The sequence below is a fragment of the Arachis hypogaea genome, chromosome 20 (genome assembly GCF_003086295.3).
Source record: "Arachis hypogaea cultivar Tifrunner chromosome 20, arahy.Tifrunner.gnm2.J5K5, whole genome shotgun sequence".
Taxonomy (NCBI): domain Eukaryota; kingdom Viridiplantae; phylum Streptophyta; class Magnoliopsida; order Fabales; family Fabaceae; genus Arachis; species Arachis hypogaea.
The window spans coordinates 130878043-130886103 of record NC_092055.1 but is presented as its reverse complement, the minus strand read 5'-3'; the positions used below and the strand labels follow the sequence as shown (position 1 = coordinate 130886103).

Here is an 8061-nt window from a genome sequence, read left to right as displayed (position 1 = left end):
TAAGGAATGAAGATATAAGGGAGAGAGTTGGAGTAGCACCCATTGTGGAAAAGATGGTTGAATCGCGTCTCAGGTGGTTTGGACATGTGAGAAGAAGACCGATAGAACATCCAGTCAGGAGGGTGGATGAGATGGAAGATGGACAAAGGGCGAAAAGCAGAGGAAGACCTAAGAAGACCATCCATGAGGTGGTCAAACGAGACCTGCATGTAAACGGTCTCTCTGTAGACATGATACATGACAGAGCACAATGGCGTCGTTTGATTCATGTAGCCGACCCCGCTTAGTGGGACAAGGCTTTGTTGTTGTTGTTGTATAGCATATAATTAGATATAATCAGACTAAAATTAGTGCACTCTAGATAAAATAAAAAATGTAATTTTTTAAAAATTAATTTGTTATTAAAGATTATCACGTAAATTAAATTTATTTATTTTTTTTGTTATTAGTTGAACGAATAAGTTAGTATAGAATAAAAAAGAGAAAAAAAAAAACTAAGCTTCTCCATTATTTTATGTTGTTCATATGGTGTCTTTAAACATCTTTATTGTTGACTGGCAGGGTTCCCACAATCATTCTAGTCGGCGACAGATTTGGAGGCTCTTGAACCCATTCTCTTTTGTCTCTGCCATGAATGATCTTTCAAACTTGAGAAATCGCTATCATCGAAGAGGGAGACGCTTGTTCGTCCACTGCTGGCGGGCTAACTCCAAGCGCAAAACCAATCCGGGAGAAGAACTCCTGTCTCCATAAAAACGCCCATGGTCAGCTGACTCCATTAGACCTCCGCCGACAATAAAGAAATACCTTGATTCACCAGGTACCTTTCGTCATCCTTCCCCAAATTAGAATGATTACTAAGAAACCTAATTTGATGTGTGAGAATCTCTCCTTAACTCCACTATGATTTTAGATGAAAGGCTCATGTTTTAAATTCTCTCCAATTTTATGCATTATTTATTTTAATTCTAAAGTCCAGTTATTTTTTTGTACAAAGATGTTTTTAATATTTATATACTTTTCTTTTGTCTTAGACTTTAGTTCAATATTTAAAATCTGTAAAAAAATCTAAAATTTATAAAAAAAAATAATTAACTTAATTAACAAATTATCTTTTTAAATCTAAATCATTCAAATAAAATATAATAAATAAAAAATTTAAATATAATAAATTAACAGAATATGTAGTACTTTATACTTAACAAGAAACATTTAAATATGAGCCATGTAATCGTTAATCTGTTTAACACTATTAATAGTTTGAGTTAAAATTGTCCTACTTTATAGGTGATCTGAATTTGCGGGCTAGAATCTAAATTTTTATACTTAATGTAACTAGTTCAAAATAACCACATTAAATTTTAATATATTTGAGATTGTAATTTAATTTTTATTTTTAGAGATTAATATTGAAGTTGAACTATCATAGTTATTTCTTCAATTATAATATAAGTCAATTGAATTTTGTGTTGTGATTTATTGATTTATCTTTTTTTATAGATTTTAGAGTAAAGGTGACGAGTTTCATACTTTTTAATATTTTGCATTAAAACAAAAATAATTTAGAATATAAATTGCTATTATAATAACTGAAAATATACCTTAATCAATGATATACTTTATTTTCATTTTCTATCTGTATTTTTAAAAATTTATAGTTATAATATTAAACAATTAAAAAGAAGATGCAATTAATACTTAATAGGTGATTGAAATGTATAAAGAAACATAAAATTATATTTAAATGGTAAATAAAATAAAACTATTTAAATAACATGAAAAAACACAATTTTATTTTATAGTATAAAAAAAATGGTTAATCACATTATCACAATAATACAAATTTTTTAATCTTCTAACTATTGAAATATTTATAAAAGTCCTGTTGATCTAATTTATTTTATATTATTCGGATGCATTTTGAATAATTAATATTATATGTTAGAGTATATAATTGAAAGAAAATTTGTACTGTTTGATATGCGGTTACAGTATCTATTAAAACTTAAAAAGTAAAATGTCTTGGTCTTAAATATGATGTTTAACTTGGTAATATTATAATGTGTTTAATGAAGATTTTCTTTTTTTGTCGTAAATAATTCAGCTAAATTGAAAATGAAAAAGTATAAGAATTAATTTTATATGCAGTTAAATAGTCAATTTTTAAAAATTAATTTTGTACTAAAAAATATATGCTCTTTCACTTTCTTTCACCTCTCTTCTTCTTTTTTTTTTGCGTCTCTTTCCTAGATTTTAGAAGTATTTTTTTGATAAATTTTGAGTTTTTTTTTTCATGTTTCAGATGTTTCTTTTTTTTTTAGATTTTTTTATAATTCTTTTTAATAGTTTTAGACAAGGTAGTCAGAATCGCGCATAAACTTGTGGAAACATACAATTATACGGCTTTTTTATATAAATAAATATTCAAAAAATATTAATTCCGAAAATACGCGCCGCATCAATTTATTCCACAAATACGCAGGGCCAACTCAAGGTTGGCGCCTGCGAAATGGAGTTCCAAGTCAAGACAGGTGTGGTGCCCGCGAAATGGGCCTGACAGCACCAGGTTCACCTCTGGAGCGGCGCCCACGAAATGGTAGCGCAACCATTTAGTGGTTGGCGTCGGCGAAATGCCTCATTCCAAGCCTGGCGCGCACGAAGTGGAGCACCTCAAGTGGGTTGGCACCAACATAGCCATTGAGACCAACATAAGGAATCACATAAGATGCAATTAAATAGTTTAAGTCATTAGCATAGGGATCAAATGGTGGCTTCAGCCTTTTACCAAAGGCATTATTTATTATTTGTTCAAATATTTCTGAGCTTATTTTTAGCAATGGCTTTGGAAATCCTCTCACCGTGCTCTTTACGGTCCTGCAACCAAACTTAAATTAAGTACTTTCATATTAACTAAGACGTCAAACATATTTTGTAATTTATAATTATCAATTAATTATCATTAATATTTTTAATAATATAAAATTATATTTAATAATATGAGATTATATATTTTTTTATAATTAAATATTGACTAAATTTTAATAAAAATACTAGTTCTATCTTAAGATTTTTTCTACTTTAATTACTCTCAAGTAGTATTTTATAATAATTGATAATTGAGTCAAGAATATTTTTCTCTTTACTGTATGAACAAATTTTAACCATATATTTACGATAGTTTTTTTTTTATTTTGCAAAATTTCTTGATTTATAAATTCAAATATGTTTTTCTCTTAGAATGATTGCAATACTCACAATAATAAAGACACAATAATCACAATCTATACAAAATAATGAATTAAATTTTTCTGATATATTAATAAGAAAAGATTGAGAACAAATTAATTTTATATACCTAAATTAAAATTAGATTTTTTTTAATTTTCTCTTTCCTTCCCTATTATAAAAATCCAAAATGCAAATTTTTAATTTTTATTTATCTAGTTGGCCGATTGATAGTTAAAAAATAACTCTCGGTTCTATACAAAATAAATTCAGCTTCCAAGTACTCCAAATTCAGAGCCAATTCAATCATATTAATATCAGATTTTGGAATATTATCCCATGATCTTACAAAACTTTCATTAGGAGAATAAAAAAGAAACACTAGTAAAAACATAACAAAAAAACTCATGGGATTGAAAATAATGTAAAGTGTCATGTGACCGCCCCTTGTATCCTCATTTCGCTGACGTCAGCCACTAAATGGCTACGCTATCATTTCGTGGGCGCCGCTCCAGAGGTGAACCTGGTGCTGCCAGACCCATTTCGCGGGCACCACACCTGTCTTGACTTGGAACTCCATTTCGCAGGCGCCAGCCTTGAGTTGGCCCTGCGTATTTGTGGAATAAATTGATGCAATGCGTATTTTTGGAATTAATGTTTTTTGAATATTTATTTATATAAAAAAGTCCGATTATACGCTTCTATTTCATCTTTCCGTTGCGCTTCTGCTTCTCGTCCAGAACCAGGCTGCTCCGTGTGAAATCGCCGTTGAGAATCGCAGAGTCGCCGAAATCGTAGCTTTTGCTGCGTGGTTGCGTTTCAGGTTGAAGTTCTCTTTCTTGGCCCTGAACCCCTGATTGCAGCCCAACTCAACCCAATGGCCCAATCTAAATAGAAGACCATGGAAGAAGAGCCCTAGCAGAATAACAGTCTCTAATCTCTTAATCTCCCTTATTTTTACAGTTTATCTCCAATTCTCCATGGCCAAAATTTCAAATTTTCACCTATCTCAAGTCTCAATCTCTGACTTTATCTCTCTTCCCCTCTGAAATGTGAATTTCGTGCGACCAAAACCCCAATTTGGAGAGTCACCGACTCGCCGTGACTCCGTGAGGTTTGCCGCTGGTGTTATCGACTCGGACTGGTGGTGGTGGTTGGACTGCGTGAGGCCGTGAGCGTCATTTTGCGATTGCAACACATTGAGACTCTCTGGCTCAGTGGCTCTGACTCTGGCTCTGGAATCTAGATCGCTGGTCGCTGCTCTTTCCCTCCCCTTTGCTGCTAGTTCATCAGGTAATTTAAGAAGAAGCATATCACTTCCTCACTCTAGTAATATAATTGAACGCTACTTCTGTGGTTCTATGTCAATATATGGCAAAATTTCATCCTAATTTGTGTTAAAAGTACAAGCAATGTATCTAACTAATTAGACTAATTATGCCAATTTCATCCATCATCATATTGTTGTGGATTACCAGCATAGCTTCATTGGTTATTACCTCTCATAAATGAATTCGTGATTTGACCTTACAAACCTTCTGTGTTGCCTTTAATAGAAAGGAGGTTAGCAAGTATAGGTTTATGAGTTGTGACTTTGTCATGAAAATAAAATTGCTGTGGCCTGTTTGATTTGTGTTTGACTAAACCTCTTGAATGGAAATAAGTATGTTTTGTTTTATTATTTTTATTTCTAGATGTAACAATGTTCTTTACCTTCGTGGTGTGCCTGAGGATGAGAAAATTGATTATGCTGCAGAAGACTAGAATGATAAAATTATCTCATTGTTATAACATAATTAGAGACCTCTTAAATTCAGGTTGGGTATTTATGTGTAGAGATTTGGATCAATATAGGTTGCCTATGTTATGCTTGTTTAGACCTCTTGAATTCTACTATTTTGAATTTGATTTTTCCTAGTTTGAAAAAGTTAAAGTAGTGGTCTGATCTGGTCTGGTGCTGCTATGCTTTCTTCTTGAATGTTGCTACATAGTTGGATAGTCTTGTTCTCTGGAAAGTGAGGTCTTTCTTATAAATGTTTAGGCTTGTATATTGGGTTAAAGTTTTGTGTGATGATAAGTGATAACCCATATTTCATTGACAATGTGGTATATAACCTTGCCGTTAGAGGTTTTGGAAAAAAGTAAATGCTAGAACTGATATTGATTTCTAAATTGACTCTCTTGATTCTATGATAATAAAAATAAAATTTTATTAATTTATTATATAAAATTCATTCCTCATGTTTTTAAGTCCGAGTTTTGTTTAGTGTTCTTGTCTGCAATTCTACTTTGCTAATTTCAAATTCTCTTTCTAAGCTTCCTTCCCGTCTTATTCAGGCATAAATCATAGTTTTGTTGAGTGGTTTCCTCTAATAAGTGCTTAATAACAATACATTGAGAAAATAATAATCCTCATCATCTTAGTTTTATATATGCCACTTTTTATTTTTTACTTTGATATTGTTGAGTCCTTGCATTTTTGTTGGAAGTTTGATGTTTCATGCAAATTATTAAACGATCTGTCAAGTTCCAAGTGAGTTTTTTGTCTCAATAAATCAATAAGCTAAGTTTTGTAACTCAATTGACTAGAATGCAAGGGATTTCAATATGCTGTTCTTAACCTCATAGCTATCAGATGGGGCTTTATCTTTTCCTGACTTGAATCTTCTAATACAATAAACATCTATGTGCTATAATCTTAGCAATTTTGAACATATCTTCATGTACTGTGCTTGAATCATAAGATGATTATGTTCCTTGTTTAAACGCTTCTTAGAACTTGGATGGTTGTAATTGAAATTGAACACAATTCTATAATTTTTGTTAAATTGTTGAATTTTTGCTATGATATTGAATTGATTCATTGAATATTTACTGTTTTCATTTTTTTTTTATCAGGAATGGCATTGACTCAAGCTAATGCAAGTGAAAATTCGTCTAAATTTAGCTTATTTGAGATTTATTTTATTTTCTGTAAAATTAGTTTTTGCTATTAAATTTTTCTAAATTTTTATAATTTACGAGTCATATTTACGTTCCGTCTTACGATTCAACGAATTACGATTTTGAGTTAGCTTAACGAGTCGAGGTAAAAACTAAGAGTTCACTACCTTGGTTTTAGATATTTCCTTTACTTAGTTTTTAGATATTTTTTTTTATGTTTTGAAAAATAACATTCAAAATTTAACAAAAAAAAATATCTAAAATTATAGAAAAGAACATCTAAAACTTATCAAAAAATATTAAAAATTATTGAAAAGAACATCTAAAATCATAAAATTAAAATTATTTGTTTTCATTTACTTTCCTAAAAAATATCTAAAATCTCTAAAATTTAAACATCTGAGTTATAAAAAATATCTGAATTGATGCCTTCAATTTTAATAATTCGCTTTCATTTATTTTTAATTGTATATTACAAAAAAAAAATCTAAAACTTCTAAAATTTAAACATAAAAAATTCAAATAATTTAAAATTTAATAATTTACTTTCATTTACTTTTAATAATTTGAGTACATTTTGAATAATTAACATCATATGTTAGAGCATATAATTGAAAGAGAATTTGTGTTGTTTGATATGCGATTGTGACATCTATTAAAATTTAGAAGTAAAATGTCTTGATCCTAAGCATGATGTTTAATTTGGTAATAGTATAATATGTTCAATGAAGATTTTTTTTTTTGGTGGTAAATGATTCAGCTAAATTGAAAGTAAGAAAGTATAGGAACTAACTCTATAGGCAGTTAAATAGTCAATTTTTTTTTTTAAAAAAAATTAATTTTAAAATTCTAAAAATTAGTTTATACTAAAAAAATATACCTTCTCCTACTTTCTTTCACTTATCTTCTCCTTTCCCTCCATGTCTCTTTTATAGATTTCAGACATATCTTTTGTAATATCCTAATTTTTTTAAACTAGATTTAAGTCTTATTTAAATTATATTGGACGTTGATATTAAAATTTTATGATATTTTTGAAAAAATAAAATCTTTATATAATATAACTTATATATATAAAAAATAGTGGATAGCTAGTTTTTATTAGAATTGTTACTACTTAAAAAATATAAATGGATTTAGAGATATTAACATAAAAATTGGCTTACTAAACTATAAAGGTAAAAATAATGACAAACTTTACTCATATTAAATAATTATAAAAAAAGAAATATCATAACCACAATTGTAGTCACTCAATAAAGATGAAACAACACACATAAAATTTTAATTCTCTCAATTTGTATAACTATGATTAAAACAATCGTCTATTCTCCCTCCTTAATATGATTTGAGTCGGCGCTTAACGTTTCGTATATACGTTCTTGATATCTTACTCATAATAGTGCACTGGTCTTTTCAGTTCAATCGAGCAGTGTATTACTTCGTATTGCGTCGTTCTTGAAGATGGTACAGAGAGACGGGTGAAAAACAAAAATTTTTCAATAGTTTATCTATATGGTGTTATCGTATCCATCCCCAACCACTCCGAGTTTTAAAATAAAAACAATGATGATGCAATGTTGTTCAATTATTATTTTCAACAGTCTTTATTAGTCAGAGTGGTGTAACTTTTAGATGCTTCTCATTTACTTATGTACACATGTGACTCGTGACTGAATGCCTAAAACATTAAATCATACATAGTGTAAACACATGAACCTTCACTTGGCTTCTCTTGATATTCTCCTAACTTCTCTTTACATGAAAAACAAAACAATCCCTTAATGACCAAAAAACTCTTATGCAATGCATGAAACAGATTTTAACTTTTCTTAAGCATTCTTTTAACTTTAACTTTGGAATGTATTGAGCTCAAACCAATATAAAAAAATA

General features: G+C 29.5%; 1 long non-coding RNA gene across 1 annotated transcript; it reads left to right on the top strand.

Annotated features, from left to right (window-relative positions):
* Positions 1-3687: 3687 nt before the first annotated feature.
* On the top strand, positions 3688-6263 carry LOC112784984 (uncharacterized). The gene is made up of 2 exons (XR_003194114.3): positions 3688-4518; positions 6124-6263. It is a non-coding gene; the product is annotated as an uncharacterized lncRNA (long non-coding RNA).
* The last annotated feature ends 1798 nt before the right edge of the window (positions 6264-8061 follow it).